Source organism: Mytilus californianus, unplaced genomic scaffold (assembly GCF_021869535.1).
Source record: "Mytilus californianus isolate M0D057914Y unplaced genomic scaffold, xbMytCali1.0.p SCAF_3, whole genome shotgun sequence".
Classification (NCBI taxonomy): domain Eukaryota; kingdom Metazoa; phylum Mollusca; class Bivalvia; order Mytilida; family Mytilidae; genus Mytilus; species Mytilus californianus.
In genome coordinates this window covers 94,296,699-94,315,600 of record NW_026262679.1, presented here as the reverse complement: position 1 = coordinate 94,315,600, position 18,902 = coordinate 94,296,699, and positions in this window count along the sequence as shown.

The window sequence follows — 18,902 nt, the reverse complement described above, 5'->3', positions numbered from 1 at the left end:
TACTTCAGTTCTGACGAGGCTACCTTAATGACGATACTAATTTAATGTGTACAAACCTGATGTCAAATGTTGATATTGTAGAAGGAATCACAGAAAAACAATCCAGAAACAAATTAACTGCCATTAAATTGCAAAGGTCAATGAAAGAATTTCCCGAGCAAATGCCATGTGTTAAACGGGATAAACCAAAAAGATTTTTAGTTTCATGTTGTCGTTCACATTTAGATCAACTTATACAGTAAAATAAAATATAAATGTCTACTATATATATATAATGGTTTTGAATGTAGTCACTTTATCAGAAAACGATTTATTTCTCGCAAACAACGCTAAATAAAATATATATTAACTCGGCTCTGAATCTAAAAAACCCTAAAATATAATGGTATATGGAATCGTCCGAAACAGGTTTTCCGAACATTAACAAAGGTGAAATACGTAGATTCAGAATTGTGCACACAAAAAAAAAATAAGATCAGAGATAAAGTCGTATGTTATTGAATCATCGTTTATTAAATGTGCTTGCATAAGAACCTTGAAGTTGAAACTACGAACGATTATGTGTATCCTGTCAACCCCTAAAAACATTATACTGTCTACTTCGACTCGCCATATGAACTGAATTTTTAATATATTGTTATAGAGTATGTTAATAATTACTGTACCGGTATCACTTATATTTTTATCGATAATAACAAAAATCTTGAAACAAGAAAAAATGTTCAATACCTTTTTCATTTCAAGTTTTAAAAAATCATAGTTGATTAGTTCATAATTCTTCAAGTCTACACTATTTGTCATAATTTATTTGACCTGTCAGTCTGTTTGTCCATCAGTCCTGTTCTTTTCATTACAACTCCTCTGAAACCAGAAGCCTTGGAGAAGACATTCTTAAAAAAAGAACTAAAATAACACAGAAGGGTAATTTTTAGCTTATCTACCACCAAGCGTCATGTCAGGTATTGTCATTACTTAAAACTGTTAGATAGTTAAAAAAAAAATCGACATTTAAACAAAATGCTTACCAATGATATTTTTCAAATATCAAATTTACGTCCCCCCCAAAAAAAAATAACAGTATTTGTGGACAAACCCAAGTAAGAAATGACCACCACAAAGGAGCATAAATAGAACCATACAAATAGTAAATGCATGCAGGTTCTCAGATACCATCTCGCATATCAAAATCACATCATGTAGAAATATACCCAATGTGTTCCTCTCCTAATTTTAAGTTTTGCTGCTATCCAAAATCAAAGTTGTGGAACATAATTTATCAGAATCATTGAGTAATCCATGCAATTAGTGTCTCCTCCATTACAGTCTTGAACATTAAAACTAAATATTAAATAAACGACATGGCTATTTTTTTAGTGTTTGGTACAGATTGGCTGTCACTGTGCAACTCAGTTTAACATAGAACCCTATGGGAAAAACAGAGAACTCTTTTTGTCAGAACACACAGTCAAACATCCAAACATACTATCCACATTTGTTAACATATAATAATATATTTTTTTTTACAATTTTACGTATAGGCAAAGTTCGACCAGTTTTGTTATTAGTAGTCTCAGCTTCGAATTTACAGATATACCGATGTGACATAATTCACTCAATATTTCCAATGGTATATAATATGGGTGTATGTTCTCCAGTTGAGCATTAACATGATTAAGCTTCTAAAATTGCAAGTCTTATCTCTGCAATACTTCCACTTGTCTTTCCTATCAGTGTCCGTGAAAATGCAGAGGTAGCAAGCTACACTCAAGTGTTTTGTATGTCTTATATAAATGTGAATGGTCAAAGGGTCAATTCCATTTTTCTTTGTCAAAATGAACTATTAAAACAAGGTCATATCAGTGACAGTTGTATTATATGTTTCTGTGCGTATCGGCTTCTCAAGGAACTGTATTTTCAAGACATTGACATTAATCATAAACTTACAGTTTGGAAAGAACACAAACATGATGTCTCATTGATTATATCAATTCGGATATCATTATCAGATATTATTGTCTACCTTACTATTGTATATTTAATATTTGTATACTTAGCTTAGTATTTTATTTGCTGATCAAAATGTATTGGTAATTAACCATACACCTGCTTAGTTATCACTGTGTTCACAAGTTACTCATTTCAAGGAAACTTTCAGAAAGGCATTAGGTGTATACCTACTTTTATTTTGTTCCAAAGGATATTTTAGGTTCCAATGTATCGGAAATCATGTACTTTGTCATAACATCCATAAAGGAATCGGGATCTTCTATCCTGGCTACTCTAAACTATAACTGATTTCAGTGAATCTTACTAGGGTAATCCCACTGTTTAATCTCACATATAAGATACTAGTACTGATCCGAATGATTTGACAAAACACGGACTTAGATACATTTGTATTTCCATCATTTGTCAGCTCTGCTCACATATTTTGTAGTTCAATAATCTATTAACTTATTTAAATAATACGTGTCTTTGACTTCCAATATTTTTTTTCTTTTGAAGTTTACCAAAGAGAGGCGAAAGATACCAATGGGACATTCAAACTCATAAGTCGAAAATAAACTGACAACGCCATGGCTAAAAAAAAGACAAACAGACATACAACAGTACACAAAACACAACATAGAAAACTTAAGACTTAGCAACACGAACCCCACCAAAAACTTGGCGTTCGTAAAATTTACGTAGGGATGATTTCAACGTCATCACTTGGAACTCTTGGTTTAATAGCTTTTGTGAGCAGCAACCCTCTATCAAGGAAATCTTGTTAGGAAACACAAACCCTGGAATATCGTATCAACTGGGAGATATACAATCCGTATGCATGCGCTGCTGGAATACAAATAATCAAACTGCAATGATAGCAATGATAGATGAAATCCAGAACACCACCATGTATAGAATTTTTGTTAAGGATTCCGAGCTAGGTTAGCATATTCAATCCATATATATTTTTTTTTTATTTTATTTTTTTGCATATTTGTTAGTCTCGGCATTATATATGACTGTAATATCATATGCATTGTTCGAAATGTGTACAGGAAAGTTTTGACCAACAAGAGAGTATTCTATGCATTAATTTTTTTTTGCTGAAAGGCTTCAGGAAGGAAACAAACACATTTGCGAATATACGTGTTTTGATATTTGTAGCGAACACGACATAAAAGTTTGACTCTAAATGTAGATAAAGGTATACTAAAATCAATTTTCACATATCGTTGTTTATTATTTCAAGATTAAATATCATTATGTGAATTCAAAATATACTTTTGAGCACCAATTAATCACAGAAAAACGAACATGAATGACTATTACCAGGACAAAATACCTGATTGTGTGATTCGAGTGGGATTTTTGATCGTTGCATAATACAATTGATGTCCAACTGTAGTTGAAGGAAAAAAAATGATTTCATCTAGATGTAGAATTGTTTATTAATATATAGATATCTTATTTTGATTTAATTATGTTGATTTGTTGCTGGCGTATAAATTGTTTCAGTTACAACGTCAAATGGTCTATTTCGTTGCGATATATGTTTGATGGGTATTTTTTCCCTATTCTACCGTACGTAATGTCACAGTACCCAAATTGTACTCATTTTGCAAAACAGCAGAGGAAATCTTACAAAATTTCTTAAGAGACCGAACAAATCGTATTTATGATTGACGGAAACATCAAATGCAACGTCCACAAAATGTCAAATTGTTCCATAAATGTGGAGCAATAAAGCAAAACATCAAATATTCAATTTTTACGGATATGAATTTAAGAATGGATGTAATTTAGGTACTCCTTCATTACAGAATCTTGTTTCGTTTGGAGGGCAGTTGAAATCCATTTTTCTTTGATTCAGTTCGATTCAAAATTAAATATGTGGAACTATAAAGTGATTAAGGATACATCTACAAAATAAACACTGAATGGAAACTTTTGTCTGAATCCTAAATAAACGTAGGTGATTAAATATGTGAAACTATATAGTGATTAAGGATACATCTACAAAATAAACACTGAATGGAAACTTTTGTCTGGATCTAAGTAAACGTAGGTGATTAAATATGTGGAACTATATAGTGATTAAGGATACATCTACAAAATAAACACTGAATGGAAACTTTTGTCTGGATCTAAGTAAACGTAGGTGATTAAATATGTGGAACTATATAGTGATTAAGGATACATCTACAAAATAAACACTGAATGGAAACTTTTGTCTGGATCTAAATAAACGTAGGTGAAAATGGTAAATATACAGGTGTAACAAAGAAAAAAAATCCACCTTATAATAATAAAGTCTTTATTTTCAGAGGTTAACACAGATAACAAAACAGTTAATCCACCCCATGGCCTTCTACATCTACATGATATATTCATACATACACAAAGATAAACAAAACAAAATGCTATTACACTACATGTGTACAAGATCACAAAAGGCATATATAGTACAGATAGACCAATACCACTGACATGAAAAAAAGTATGACTACAGCAAAGTTATAGCATTTTAACTACAAAAAGTTCTCTTCTTGTATCTTTAAGAGATAAGATTGACAGTTTGCTTTAAAAATATTTACACTTTTACTTTCTTTCAAATTTAAAGGCAAAGAATGCCACAACAAGGTTCCAGAACTTACAATTAAAAGTTTTGCCATAATAAGTTCCATATCGTTGAACGAATATATTATTTTGGGTAGATGATCTTAATGCATATCTATTAACATTTGAACAGCTTGAAAATAGTTCAGATAAATATTCAGATGCTTGATTATTCATACACTTATATATCATCACTGCCATAAAATATTTAATTTTATTTTAAATGGTAAGCCATCCTAACTCTTTAAACATAATCGATGAAGAGATATCATATCATTAGCCTTTTAACCAATAACCATATAAAAAAGTTGCTGCGCTATCTTCTTTGCCTGCTGAACCCTACAAAATAGACCTGTAATTAAATCGGAAATGGTTCACGAAATCTATAAAATCGGTGATTTCCTTATACACATATACTTTTTCTAATATCGGCTTTAAAATTGAGGCACAATAAAGCCGCTGAGTACCTGATTTAAAAATTAAGTAAGAAGAATTAATTTAAGCAATTTAATAAGGCCAACTAAAGCAAGAAAAATAATAGCTTATCTCTTTACCCCAAATTTTTTTTTTAATCTATGAACTTATTTAAAGCTTGCTTGTCTTTGACTTCCAGTACTTTATTTTTCTTTAAGTTAACGAAAATCAAACTGCAAATGAAAATACCTGCTGTTTCTTATCATATGCGTGTATTTCGACAAATTATGAACTTGACCCGACAGTACTTTAAGACTTACAAAAACTTCAATTTGGCATTTATGACGGACAAGGGACACGGCCTCATTAGTCCAGGCCTAGCTTAAGAGAATAAGAAGCGATTAAAATTCGGTAAATAACAAAACAAAAACGATCTTTATAGGTCAGAAAAGTATATGGAAATCACACTTCTCTTTATTACCCTGAAAATTAATTTATAAAAATATAGATCAATAAATTTTGTGGTTGATCCATATAAACATATGTGAATGTATGTCTCTGGTGATAGGTAAGAAAGATGACAAGACCCTATCGTTGCGTACACATTTGCTAGTGAAAGGGGTATCATGTATGAAAGTTGGAATTTTGGTAAGAAATTTTGAAAGATAAAACAAGACAGTAATGGTATTGGTTAGAATGGAATTTTTACATTAAGATTATTACCAAACAAACACAAAGCACTGCATTTTAAAACAAATGTTTAACTTAGACCTGTTATTTGTTCTTTTCCTTGAACTACATTCTAGATTTGGTTCAAGGTAAATACCATATTTATTGTTTAAATGCAAATCTCGTTAATGAAAAAGTTTTATAAATATATAGCAATTGTAATAGTATTAACTGATTTGAATTTTATTCACATAAGAAATAAAAGAATTATAATTACCCATTCTAAGGTAAAATATGATATATGGGTTGATTGCCATTTCAACAACACTAAGACAAACCAGCCAATAAAGAAAGTGAATATTGTCCAATCTGATATTTGCTTTATAAGTAGCCTCTTACATTTTAAGAAGAAAAAACCCTGCCAAAGTAGTCTCATTGTGAAATCTTGTCCTTAGTATAAGATATGACCCACAGTATGACAGTACTTCCAAACACAAGTAACTGAATTCAATTTTGCCATAATTTAGGAGCAATTAAGGCCATGTTGGCATTTCAACATGACTCCAATAGGATAGTAAGTTGCACTTCGAAAAATATATTCTCTGGCCTTTATTAGTCTTGTATGTTTTTTAATTTTAGTTCATTTATATGTTTTGGAGTTTAGCGTGACGTCCATTTTCACTGAACTAGTACACATTTTTGCTTAGGGGCCAGCTGAAGCCCTCTTCCGGGTGCGGGATTTTCTTGCTGTGTTGAAGACACATTGGTGGCCTTCGGCTGTTTTCTGTTCTTTGGTCAGGTTGTTGTCTCTTTGACATATTCCCCATTTCCATTCTCAATTTTATTTGACTATATATTATAACATAAATGGTAACAATTTTGATGCACCAGGTGCACATTTCGGCAAAAAATGTATTTTCAGTGATGCTCGTGGCCAAAAGAGGAGGAGTCGAAACGAAAAAGCAATCAAGGTTATCCAAAGCACATAATCCTATCCCAGCAAGCTATAGCAGACGTCACCAGTGTTCTAATTCTGAAACACCTCTCCTCAGTTTTCCGTGTCGCAGATTTTGAGACTCCATATGCAATGTTAAAGGATATAAACTACTTTTCGGGGACATTCCTGTATACCTTATATAGAAATGATTTAGCATTGACATTGTTTTTGTTCATCGTTAGCACGAATAAATACAAACTTTTCTTTTACATGTGTTATATTCAAATTTTGTCTTTGGCAATTCATAATTTTAGTATAACTATAAGAGGTAACGTTGATGAGCGGATCAAACCAAAAAGGACCTAAAGTATAGCCAAATTCGGACAAGGAATCAGAGATTTGCATGAGGGAAATACCTATATTCCTTAATTTAAAATCATTTACAAAATTTTATAACAGAAAATCAAACAAAATCCATATTTTCATACCAGTACGATGCCTTGGTACTGGCTACTGGACTGGTGCCCATAACTATCATTCTTCTTTTCGAATTTGTATCACTATTTCTTAGATAACCGTGTAGAACCCCACACGCGGGATGTTTTATATGATACGTTGTATGCAATGTATGATAATATAGATAAGCTTATTTAAGTAATTAATAGCAACCTGCGTTCAAGACTGTTTGAATTTACAAAAAAGGCGAAATCAAGATACCAAAGGAACATTCAAACTCATAAGTCGAAAACGAACTGACAATGCCATTGAGAAAACGGAAAACGACCAAAAGACAAACAACAGTAAACACAAAACTAAAGTTGTTTTTGTTGGTTTTTTGGTGGGGAAGGGAGGGGGTGTCTTCTGTATTCCATTTGTTGCTTTTTCTTATTTCTTCTCCGTTTTTTTTATTTCGTATACAGTGGTTTATTCATTTGATTAGAACAATAACAAATTTGACCTTCCAGCCGGAGAACAAGAAGGCGCTCAAAAAGCACTGTCATTGCGCAAGTACCATCGCAAGAAAGAATCCAAAATTCTACCAACAGAACGTGTTGGAATGGAATTTAAGGAGTGGGAATATAAATACAATGATTGTTATAAGATTTTTATTCGTAACAACTTATCCTAACCATTATTCAAAGTACAGAATAACAAAATGAAAAAGAAATAAAAAATAACAAACAAATCACACCTATATGATGCATGCTTACTGGCGTATAAAATAAAAAGCCTGATATTTTTGATGATTTTTTACCCTCAATGCTCTTCAACATCGTACTTTTTTTGGCATTGTAACTTTTTTGATTCGAGCGTCATTGATGAGTCTTTTATAGACGAAACGCGCGTCTGGCGTACAACATTTTAAGCCTGGTATCTTTTATGAGTTTTTTTATGTACACCATCTATAGTTAGAAGTATTTAAATTTCAGCTACAAAATTATACAATAAACAGATACAATATAGATTCAACTGAATTGTTTTTGTTGCAAAAGAGAGGCGAAAGATACCAAAGGGACATTCAAACTCATAAGTCGAAAATAAACTATATATGCATACTTTGTGAGTAAAAGTCTGGGGTAATATATCAATAAATTCCGTAAAATTAGCATTTATTGCTAATATAGTCAATTCTTTTTTCTCTTATAATTTGTTCAGATCCAGATCTATATGTGGGATAAAATTTATCCTTTCCTATGACACGCCATCCTTGAATACATATATCATGGACAGTCAAGTCAATCCACGTCACCAAAAAAGCAAAGTTTTCGGTTTCGGTCTAAATCTACATCACATACTAACAAAAACGTCATTAGAGCTATTTTCCTAATGCTTGTAGTTTAAAGGTGTGGTTGAATTGCTTGCTTTGTTTGTATAAATGTTTGCTTAAGCATTGTAATTAAGATTGATCAAACATTTATACAAACAAAGCAAGCAAGCCAACCAAACCTTTAAACTACAAGCATTAGGAAAATAGCTCTAATGTATGCATCTTAGATAACAAAGAGCATTCACAAAACGATCTTCATTTCACGATTGAGTGAGCGGTAACGTTTTCATCTCGCACAAACAGTTACCTTACATTTGACGCTTGTATGACTGGATAATTGATATTTATATTGCCATTGTGTATACATCTTATACAGTAAAGAAAGTTCGAGCAACAATCGAGTCACCTTAATTTATGTTTGAATTTCTTATAAATCGTTGTTACAAATAAGCAAATACGTAATTGTAAGAATACAAGGATATATTGAATACAGTTTATTATTACATGTTTAAAAGGTTCTATAACACGGGGAATAACCACCGTACTGTTGATTCCGGACGTTAATCTCTGCGTCGCTTAGTTAAGTATTCAATGTTTATGAAAACAAAGTTTACTGCTCCTGACAGCATTGTATACTATTTAAATTACATGAACACCATGTGACTATTTTTAATAGACAGGTCTATGAATTACTTGTAAACATCGCGAAACACTCTGTGTAACTCAAACTTGATTAAACTACAAATAGAGCATAGCATAGTTGGTTGGCTCTTACACTAATTGCGGCCGTGTATTTTGTGATTTGTTGTTGATTTAAATACATAATGCAGTCAGAAACCAGTTGTTTTATTTTATTTGCAGACATTTACTTAAAAAACTGACCTCAGAATTTTGGCACTGTACTATTCATTCTCTTTGTAGTTTTTTTATTTTTGCTTTCTTTAGTACCGTTCGTTGTACATTCTTGTATTTTCGTTGTGCAAAATATAGCCTATCAATATGGTAGAAATATGTATGAAACGGCGTGACAAATTTTCAAAAAGCTTTAATACAAAGCTTTAAAAATACGCTATATTCATGGATGTTCTACTCCAGTATATTTTCGGATCCATGACACACTAATAGCAAACTCACCAAAAATATTTGAATATGCATGATATGAACGTGTAACTCCTTAAGGCGATGTGACGCATATCACCCTGACCTTCGTGTGAGATTGACCTTTGACCTCAAGATCAAAATACTGGATTTCTAAGAAACTGGATTGCAATCAAGCGCTGCCGATGAGTTGGCTTTTCAAACAAATACAAAAATCCAGGTTGTTTTAATCTTCAATATGAAATGTTAGAAATGTCAAATAGTTTTGGAATTTCAAATGCTTGCTTACAAAAAACAGAAGATAGGTATTTCAATAGATACAGCTAATTTTATTCTCGATGTTTTACTAACGAACGGTACAGAACTATATATATATGACGAAAACACGCAACGAACGTACAGAAAAAAAAAATCGACGAACGGCACACAACGCACACTGTCCGGAATCAATCAACCATACTTTGGTTATACCCGTGTATATTCAAGTAAGCATTTACGACTAGCTTGCATTTCAAATTGTAAATATCATCAATATTAAAGTCATTAAAAGCCTATTTTCAGTTGTTGCATGTCGAATAATCATATAAAACAACAATGAAAATTCATCGCACCTCCAAAAATTTTACATCAGAAATGATCGATAGTTAAAATGAATCGCATTCAGTAATCAATATTATGGATTCAGCTGCTTTAATTACACTTTTTTTTTTACTTTAATCCTGTTATTATACATTAAAAAGTTATATTCTAATGAAATTGTGTTAAAACATACTTTTAAATCAATTATTTTGTATATTCATAAAGTAAACAAACGCAGTTTTCCCCATCATCCTTTATTCTACAATAGACATACTCGCATACGATAGTGAAAATGAACTAACTGGATTCGCACTTTATATACACTGTAACTCGCCTAATTTCTTTTTAATCCGCTAATATATATATATTGTGAAAAATACAGGTCAGATATTTCGGCATGTCTATAGACCTAATGACCGAAATTCCTCGCTATATAAGTTATAAAAAAAGCAGCCCAATTACAGTTTAAATTTTCATATAATCCATTTTAGATTTAAGAATTGGCACCTATTTGCAGAAATAGTTTTGTTTCATAATTTTATAATCGCATTTCGATTAATGAGTAGTTATTAAAATAATATGCATGCGTATTGAGGTAATATGATTTATATTAGGTATTACATAGCACGGATATAACTGAAACAAGACGGACCCATTTCGGACTTCAAGGTGTAAGTCAAATTAGATTTATTGAAAAATAAGGTGGATGATACCAAATAGATATAAGAGGATGTGGTATGAGTGCCAATGAGACAACTCTCCATCAAATACATGGATAATACAAAAAATGTCAAGCCGAAAAAAATCCGACATTACCATGACAACAAAACAAAAGCGAAAAACGACGAAAATGTAAACTTTAACAACATTAAAAAGACCGAGTAACACGAACCTCACTAAAACTTGGGTGCTCTCAGGTTCCCCGGAAGGATAAGCGGATAATAATAATAATAAAAATAATAATAATAATAATTCTTTATTTGCAGAAGGTTACACAGTTAACAAAACAGTTAATCCGCCCCGTGGCCTTCTTATCTTCATATAAGAATACATAATTTTTTAAAAGATAATAATACATAAACGAAAGGGTAATAAAGCAAAAACATACTACACTACATACAAGAGCACATAGATAGTACAGGTAAACAATTACAATTAACTTAAAAGAAATGTATGTTACATTAAAACTGCGAAAAGTTCTCTTTTTGTGTGTTCCATATGTGGTACCCGTCGTGTTGCTCATATTCAGTACAAATTCGGCGATGAATCTAATTCGGTGAATATGGCTACGACAGTTTGAACATATCCGTGGTCTTATCTGTGACACAGAAATTCCATAAGTTTTTAAGTGTTGTTAATTTTTCCGATTGGTATGATATTAGAAAAACATTTATTGAGTTGTACTTTTTTATTAAATGTCATTTAGTCGAATTTTTAGTTTCAGTTTTTGCTTGAAAAGTAACATATTGCACTATAACTGTCACACTGATTGTTCATACCCAAATGTTCCACCCTTCATATATATTAGTGACTTATCCAGTGCTTATAAAACATTAAACATTATTTATCATCAAAAATATTTTTTTATATTATATAGTCACCATTCATTAACTCATTCTATTTAGTCATTTAGGGTACTGAAAGACCCTTTGAAGGATGATATTCGTAGCGATCTTGCTTAGTTTACTGTCCTCTTCATATGGTAAGTGTTTACTATATAAATATTTATCAGATCAGCTTTTCGCAATTTCTATGACAGCATTTTCCTAATAATAAAACTATATGTACCTAGTGCAAAATTAAAAATGTTATTTTGTAATAATTTGAAGTGATATATAGATTGTTAAAATTATTGACACTGACGAAGGCTATTTGTTAAACCGAAATATTTTTCACGATTTTATAACATTATCTTCGTATATTACTATCTTATATTAGTACCGGTTTTTCCTTATCTGTGCAGTATCGTCTATTCTAGACAATCCGGTACATATTAAATTTGCTGGCTGGTCCTTTTGATAGACTTCTATATATATATATATTAATTGAATTCCATATATTGGAGGGACAAAATAGGAACTGCGGAGTAGAATGACTGTACATAGACAGCAAACCAACCATGAAGATTTAACAATCATCAGGGCTAACGACCATTTCCATCGTTGTTCTAATGGACGATTTAAAATCAACCCGGGATTAAATGATAAATAATATTTTAATTTTTACGTAACATTTTAAAGACTTTACTCCAATTTTAAAATGACATTAGTAGTCTCCCTTGTATTTGTTAACGTCATACTATTGTTAACGTCAATCAATTGTTTTATAACACTTATGTATACAAGTCACATTACCTGAAGATCTGTGAACGCAGTGAAAGCGCTAGTAAAAGTGATGAATTGAAACCGTTATTATCTTTTATTAATTTTCTTATATATATATATATATTATTAATCGAATATTTTTAAGGATTTGTGATTCGTTAAAACTTGATCACATGTACATTTGTATTTGCTCAGTTTGCACGCCAATACTGTTGTGTTTAGCTTTTCGTAGGTCAAAAACAGCATATTGCACAGGGCATACAGCATGTTACTAAAAATAGATTCTAGAAATCCCCAATTTTACATTGTTCATGCAATAGTTGTTGATTAATAATATAACAATTGTAGCCTTTGGTTGAGGTCAATACGAGGTTATATCGATCCAGAGAAGCATATCGACCTCGGACTTCGTCCTCAGTCAATATGCTTCTCTTAGGTCGATATAACCTCGTATCGACCTCATACAAAGGCTATAATTGTATAATATATATATATATATTGTTATATATATATATGCATATATAATAAGTACGTCTAAACAAGTGACAATTCTATGACAGATCCATCCATTGGATCACCAGTGAAGGTGATACACGACTGAAAACACATGTTATATTCATATTTACTCTAAATATCAGCACTTTTTATACGTGTGCATGCAAAACAAATTTCTTGGTAGAGGGGTCTAAATACAGCACAAACAACATTTTCCAAAAGACTAAAAAAAGTGAAAAAGTATATTTTAACAAAACGCATTTGACTAGCAGGTCGAACAACGGATGTTCGTAAACCCTGCTGACTGCCGTTGGCGATTGCCAAATAAACGGATCACAAGATGTAATAAAATGGATCTTAACTATTAAGTTAATACCAAAACGAAAACAATAAACTTGCGGAAAAGATGATATACCGCAAACAAAAGGTGCAAAAATTAGTACACCATATCCGGATTTCGACAATTGATGTCTCTTCAGTGATGTTAGGAATCGAAACGAATTTGGAAGGCTATATAATTTACCTCAATTTAGGATAGACTCTTGAATTTTGAAGAGTCAAAATAGGATGAACTGATCATATAAACCCGATGGCAAATATAATACAAGTCCAAACGAAAAAATATTAACAAGTCTAAATTGAAAACAACGTTCATACCTATGATTGCGTTGGATAAAAACCGCAATTTTTATACGTGTGCATGCAAAACAAATTTCTTGGTAGAGGGGTCTAAATACAGCACGAACAACATTTTCCAAAAGACCTAAAAAGTGAAAAAGTATATTTTAACAAAACGCATTTGACTAGCAGGTCGAACAACGGATGTTCTGAAACCATGCTGACTGCCATGGCGATTGCCAAATAAACGGATCACCAGATGTAACAAAATGGATCTTAATTATTAATTTAATACTAAACAGAAAAGATGGTATACCGCAAACATGAGGTGCAAAAATATATATATATATACATAATTAATTTTTCTTGCGGGAAAGGAATAACGTATAAATCAAGTTTGTTGGCTAATATTTTTATTATTTTTAATGCACATTGGACCACTGCAGGGTTTATGATTAGAAGTACTGTAATTGTTTGCGCTATTCGATGTTTTTAGGACATTTAAGTAAAAAATGTATTTCATCTTCAATTTCATTTTTTGTATTTTTTGCAATTGTACATTTTCCAACTTCTATTTCTCATTAATGTGCACTTAGTCGAAATTAAGAAATCTACAAATAAGAAGACAATTAAATCGTAGAAAGTAAATCAACCCCAACATATCAGGGGAGTATCGTTTAGTCGTCGAAACGAGAAAGTAGCTAAGTCGTAAAAACGAGTTAGCTTATTCGTTATAACAAGTTAGCTAAGTCGTTATAACGAGTTAGCTGAGATAAGTCTTTATAACGAGTTAGCTAATATAAGTCGTTTTAACGAGTTATAAAGCTAAGTCGTTTTAACGAGTAAGGTAAGTCGTTATAAGTAAGCTAAGTCGTTGTAACGACTTACCTAGGTAGTTATCACGTGTTTAAAAAAAAGATTCCCATGACACGTACCAGCTTCTGTAAATTTCTAAATGAAAAGAAAACGCACCGTGTCTTTTTGTGTTCCTTTTTTTTTGTATTTCTTTTTTTCAATTATTTTCTGTGATAGAAAATACATTTTCTTGTTTGAGTAAACATTGAACAGTAAATCAACCAACAAACCAAGTCTTAATTTATTCTCGTTGACCAGTAAAACAATTATTATTTTTGCAACATCAAATTCCGCATCAACAAATCTATGTCAAATTTGTATACGTTATATTGCAGTAAACTCTTTAGAATTGTTCACGCAAAAGACTGCAAAAAGCGATTTCAGTAACTGCAAGTAATTTTTCAAGCGGTATTTGTTATTTCTATTTTGCATGTGCTTGTGTTTTTGTTATAACAGAACACGCTTAACACTGACAGTCTTATGTTATTAAAGGAAGTTGTTTAAAGGGGAGATCTTTGATATCCTCTTTCGTATTTGTTCACATCTCTTCTAGAGTCGGAAAGATTGAAAGCTCGTCATATTGTATTGATAATCTTCTATGGTTGAAGACTTACATGTTTGACCTCTACATGTCTTTTGTGGTTTTGGTATTGGTGGGTTGCCCTGTCTCATTGATGTATATCTCAAATCTCATTTTACTCATATCAAAGTTCAAAATGACAAGTAGATATCAGTACCAATTATCAGGTTGTTGGCATATTAATATTGAAAAATACCAGCTGCGAGTCACAATAGGAAGCTTTTTGTCGAGTGAGCGCACAAAAATAACCAAATAATTTAGAGGTCAACATAAATTATAGTCTTCCATAAAACAAGCACCGTACAATATGTCAAGTTCTAAATCGGCGGGATAAAAAAGAGTGAATATATGAACTGAACCTATCAAAGAACAATTGACGTTGTTCCTGACTTAGGACAGCCACGTGTCTTTTTTTTGGCGGGCTTAAACTTGTATTTTGAAACCACACATTCAAAATCAGCCCAGAAACACTTGCCTCCAAAATTACGATTCAAGACATAATTACAAAACACAAGTACCGTAAGAACATTAATAAATAAACAATAATAGTGCATTGACTTGACATATCAACGATATAAGGATGAGGCTTAGAAACGGGGAAATGCGAGGCTCTGCCGAGCTTTTTCCCCGTTTCGGGCCGAATCCTTATATCGTTGATATGTCAAGTCAATGCACTATTATTGTCTTTATACTGCAATCTAGAAAAAAAAAAACATTTTCAATTGTTGTTTAAAATGTAAATGTTATTTATTTGATTTAAATATTGGAAAAATCGCCCCTTAAAAAGTTCTTATACCGGTATCAGACGGAGAAATAGACAACGCAATGAAATGTACATTACCTGTTGAAACCCGCAATTAATGGTGAACGAATTCGTTTGAGTATGGACTAAATTATCAACAATAAGCATAAAACATAATGATTTATAGGTTTCAAACAAAAAAGTGAAATATGTATTTCCAAAAATTGTAAGGAATAAGTTTGGGTCGTTCCACGCTTCATTGTATACATTGGAAACAAGAACAGGTTGAAGAGGTCGTATGAATAATTAAATATAGTTTCGGCAACTTCTATTTAAATATTCATGAGGAAAAGTGATATCGGGTCAGTGACTGTATATGACATAGCAATATACAGTCAACGCATTTTGACTGCTCAAATAGAACGAGTGCAGTATAAATAATAGTATATGGTATCAAAGAGTGCTCATTTCTGATAGCATGCTCAAAGAAATTCACCTGATTAGAACTACACTATAATATTTGTGGCTGTACTTAATGGCTTGTAAAATAACAAAATTTCCGAACTCCAAGAAAAATTCAAAACGGAAAATAGATTTCATACAGCTGCGTCATTATGTACAAAAAGACACGACCTTGTGCAATGCCTTTAACTAACTGAACAGAAATTCAATACAGAAAAAAGAGCAAATTAGTGGAGTGACAAATAAGAAAAAGGTGCTTATTTTCCGACTTTAATGAACCGGCATAACTGCAGGCTAAAATGATTTTTTTGTAAAGCCAATTCCTCAATCTTACTATTTTGCCCGATCGTAGCCATTTCCTACGGTGCAGTATTTCATAAAATGGAAAGAAAAAGACATGTTGATTTTTTCATTCAAAATGCAACTCAACAAAATATTCACTTTTCTTTCTTTTTTATAGTCCTCAAACTCTTTTGACATTTTATGAAAGTTTAAGTTCTAATTCATATGATTAAACTATAATTCCATCTATTTAGCCTATTTTTTCGTTTTCACTCAGTTTTAAGAATATGCACTCTGTTTTATTTCCACTGAGTGGTAACAACATTTGTAAATTTATATTCCATCGATATCTTCCATTTTTTGTGTGTTAAAAAGTAATACAACTTCATTTGGTAAAGTTATGAGACCACTCCGGCTCAGTTTTAAAAATAAATTCAAGTTTTTCTACATATTTTTGATAAACATTATAATTCATTGAATTTCCGGATATTTCTTTTACCGATACGAAATATATTTACTTTTTATTGACGAATCGCTTCATGACTGCATCATACCAGTGTTCGTGTTTGTGTCAATTAAACATATTAGAATTGACATTTTTGTATCATAGGTTTATTGAACAAAGTTTTAAAAAATTTTGACTGATAAATTTTGGTCCAAAAGATATCTTATCGTGTTTTTTCTAAAGTTGAAAATAGATTTTTTTCTAACAGTAAAAGTCAAATTGGAGCACATAAGTGTTACTCCCAGAATATGTCTACTTTCAGTAGTCCACTAATGCTGACTTCTTTGCAAGCTAAAACAAGCCGTGCTTCAAAGAACTTGGATTTTCAAATAAATATCAGTTTAATACAAGTGAAAACTTTCCAGTCTAACTGCAAACGGAGCCCTCAATAATGCTATTAATACAAGAAAAGAGGATGTGTTTCACCGACTCCATGACATTAGCATAGTTCGCCTGATGATGTTCATATATATATAGGCATCTTTGTCATAAATCTTGTAACAAATCATTCACTAGTATCATAAATTTAGAAAAGTTTACACAGCCTGACATTTTAGATAATCATACAGATACTTTCCATGGTGATAACCATGTAGTTCGTAGTCTGTTCTGACAAGATCAATGTCCACGCCTTTTGACTGGACCACTAGTATTTTCTGAAAGCACAGATCGTAGAAACGTGACACACATCTACGATATACTGAAACAGACGAAGGACTCCAAAAAAAAATTAGAAATATCAGACAAAAATGACATTTAGAAATAAAATCACTCCTTTTTCACAAGAATTTCAAACAAAAGTTTTTTACTACAAGACTAGCATGGTTATTTTATTCTTAGTATTCCGATAAAAAAAACGAGTTGAATGTTTGACGCGAAGGATTCTCATAGCCTATTTGGTGACAGCCATGAAGACTAAATGCTTGTCCACAAAAAGCCTAAGTCATGTCTTTTCTTTTAGGAAAATACTGCTGCTTTCTACGTCACGAACTGAAAAACAACGTTTGCTTCAGTCAATCTACATTGTAGGTTAGAATTTTTTTTTATGGAAAATCAATCATCATACGGGACAAGAAACGGCAGAAAGAATCAAATGTAGGGTTCAGTAGTTCAATCTAAATGTATGAAGCCATTCAAGCAGCTAGCCATTTAAAATCTGGATAAATACTGTCAGAAATTGAAACTGATATTGAGACAATGAACGAAGACCAAACATTACATGCATCCACTTAAACAGTTCCTAGTTAAATTTAGTCCATACATCAAATGAGACTTAACGAACACCATCTGAAATATCTATTTCATATTCTTCACAACACACTCTTTGGTACCATTAAAACGTTTAAACCCGCTGTAATTGTTTGCACCTGTCCTAAGTCAGGAATCTGATGTTCAGTAGTTGTCGTTTGTTGATGTGGTTCATAAGTGTTTCTCGTTTCTCGTTTCTCGTTCTTTATATAGATTAGACCGTTGGTTTCCCCGTTTGAATGGTTTTACACTAGTAACTTTTGGGGCCCTTTATAGCTTGCTGTTCGGTGTGAGCCAAGGTTCTATGTTGAAGACCGTACTTTGACCTATAATGGTTTACTTTTATAAATTTTGACTTGGATGGAGAGTTGTCTCATTGGCACTCATACCACATCTTCTTATATCTATAAACACAAGTATACGATATCTTCTGTAACGTGTTTAGGTCCGACGGTAAACAGTGGTCGTCGAACCTTACACTTTATAGATCATTTTACTCCCTTTTTCTTTGTGACCCTGTATTCTCTGGTGGGGCCGACTCTAGCACCAGGGAGGCAGCGTTTCAATACTAGTTCCCATCTATATATAAGTCCTACTAATAAGAAACGGGAAAAACCCAATTTCAAACGAAATGAAATATATATATATATATCACGGTTTGAGATAAATTTTAAAGAAATGATTCCAGAATGTAGCTTAATTCAAATTTGTTTAAATGAAA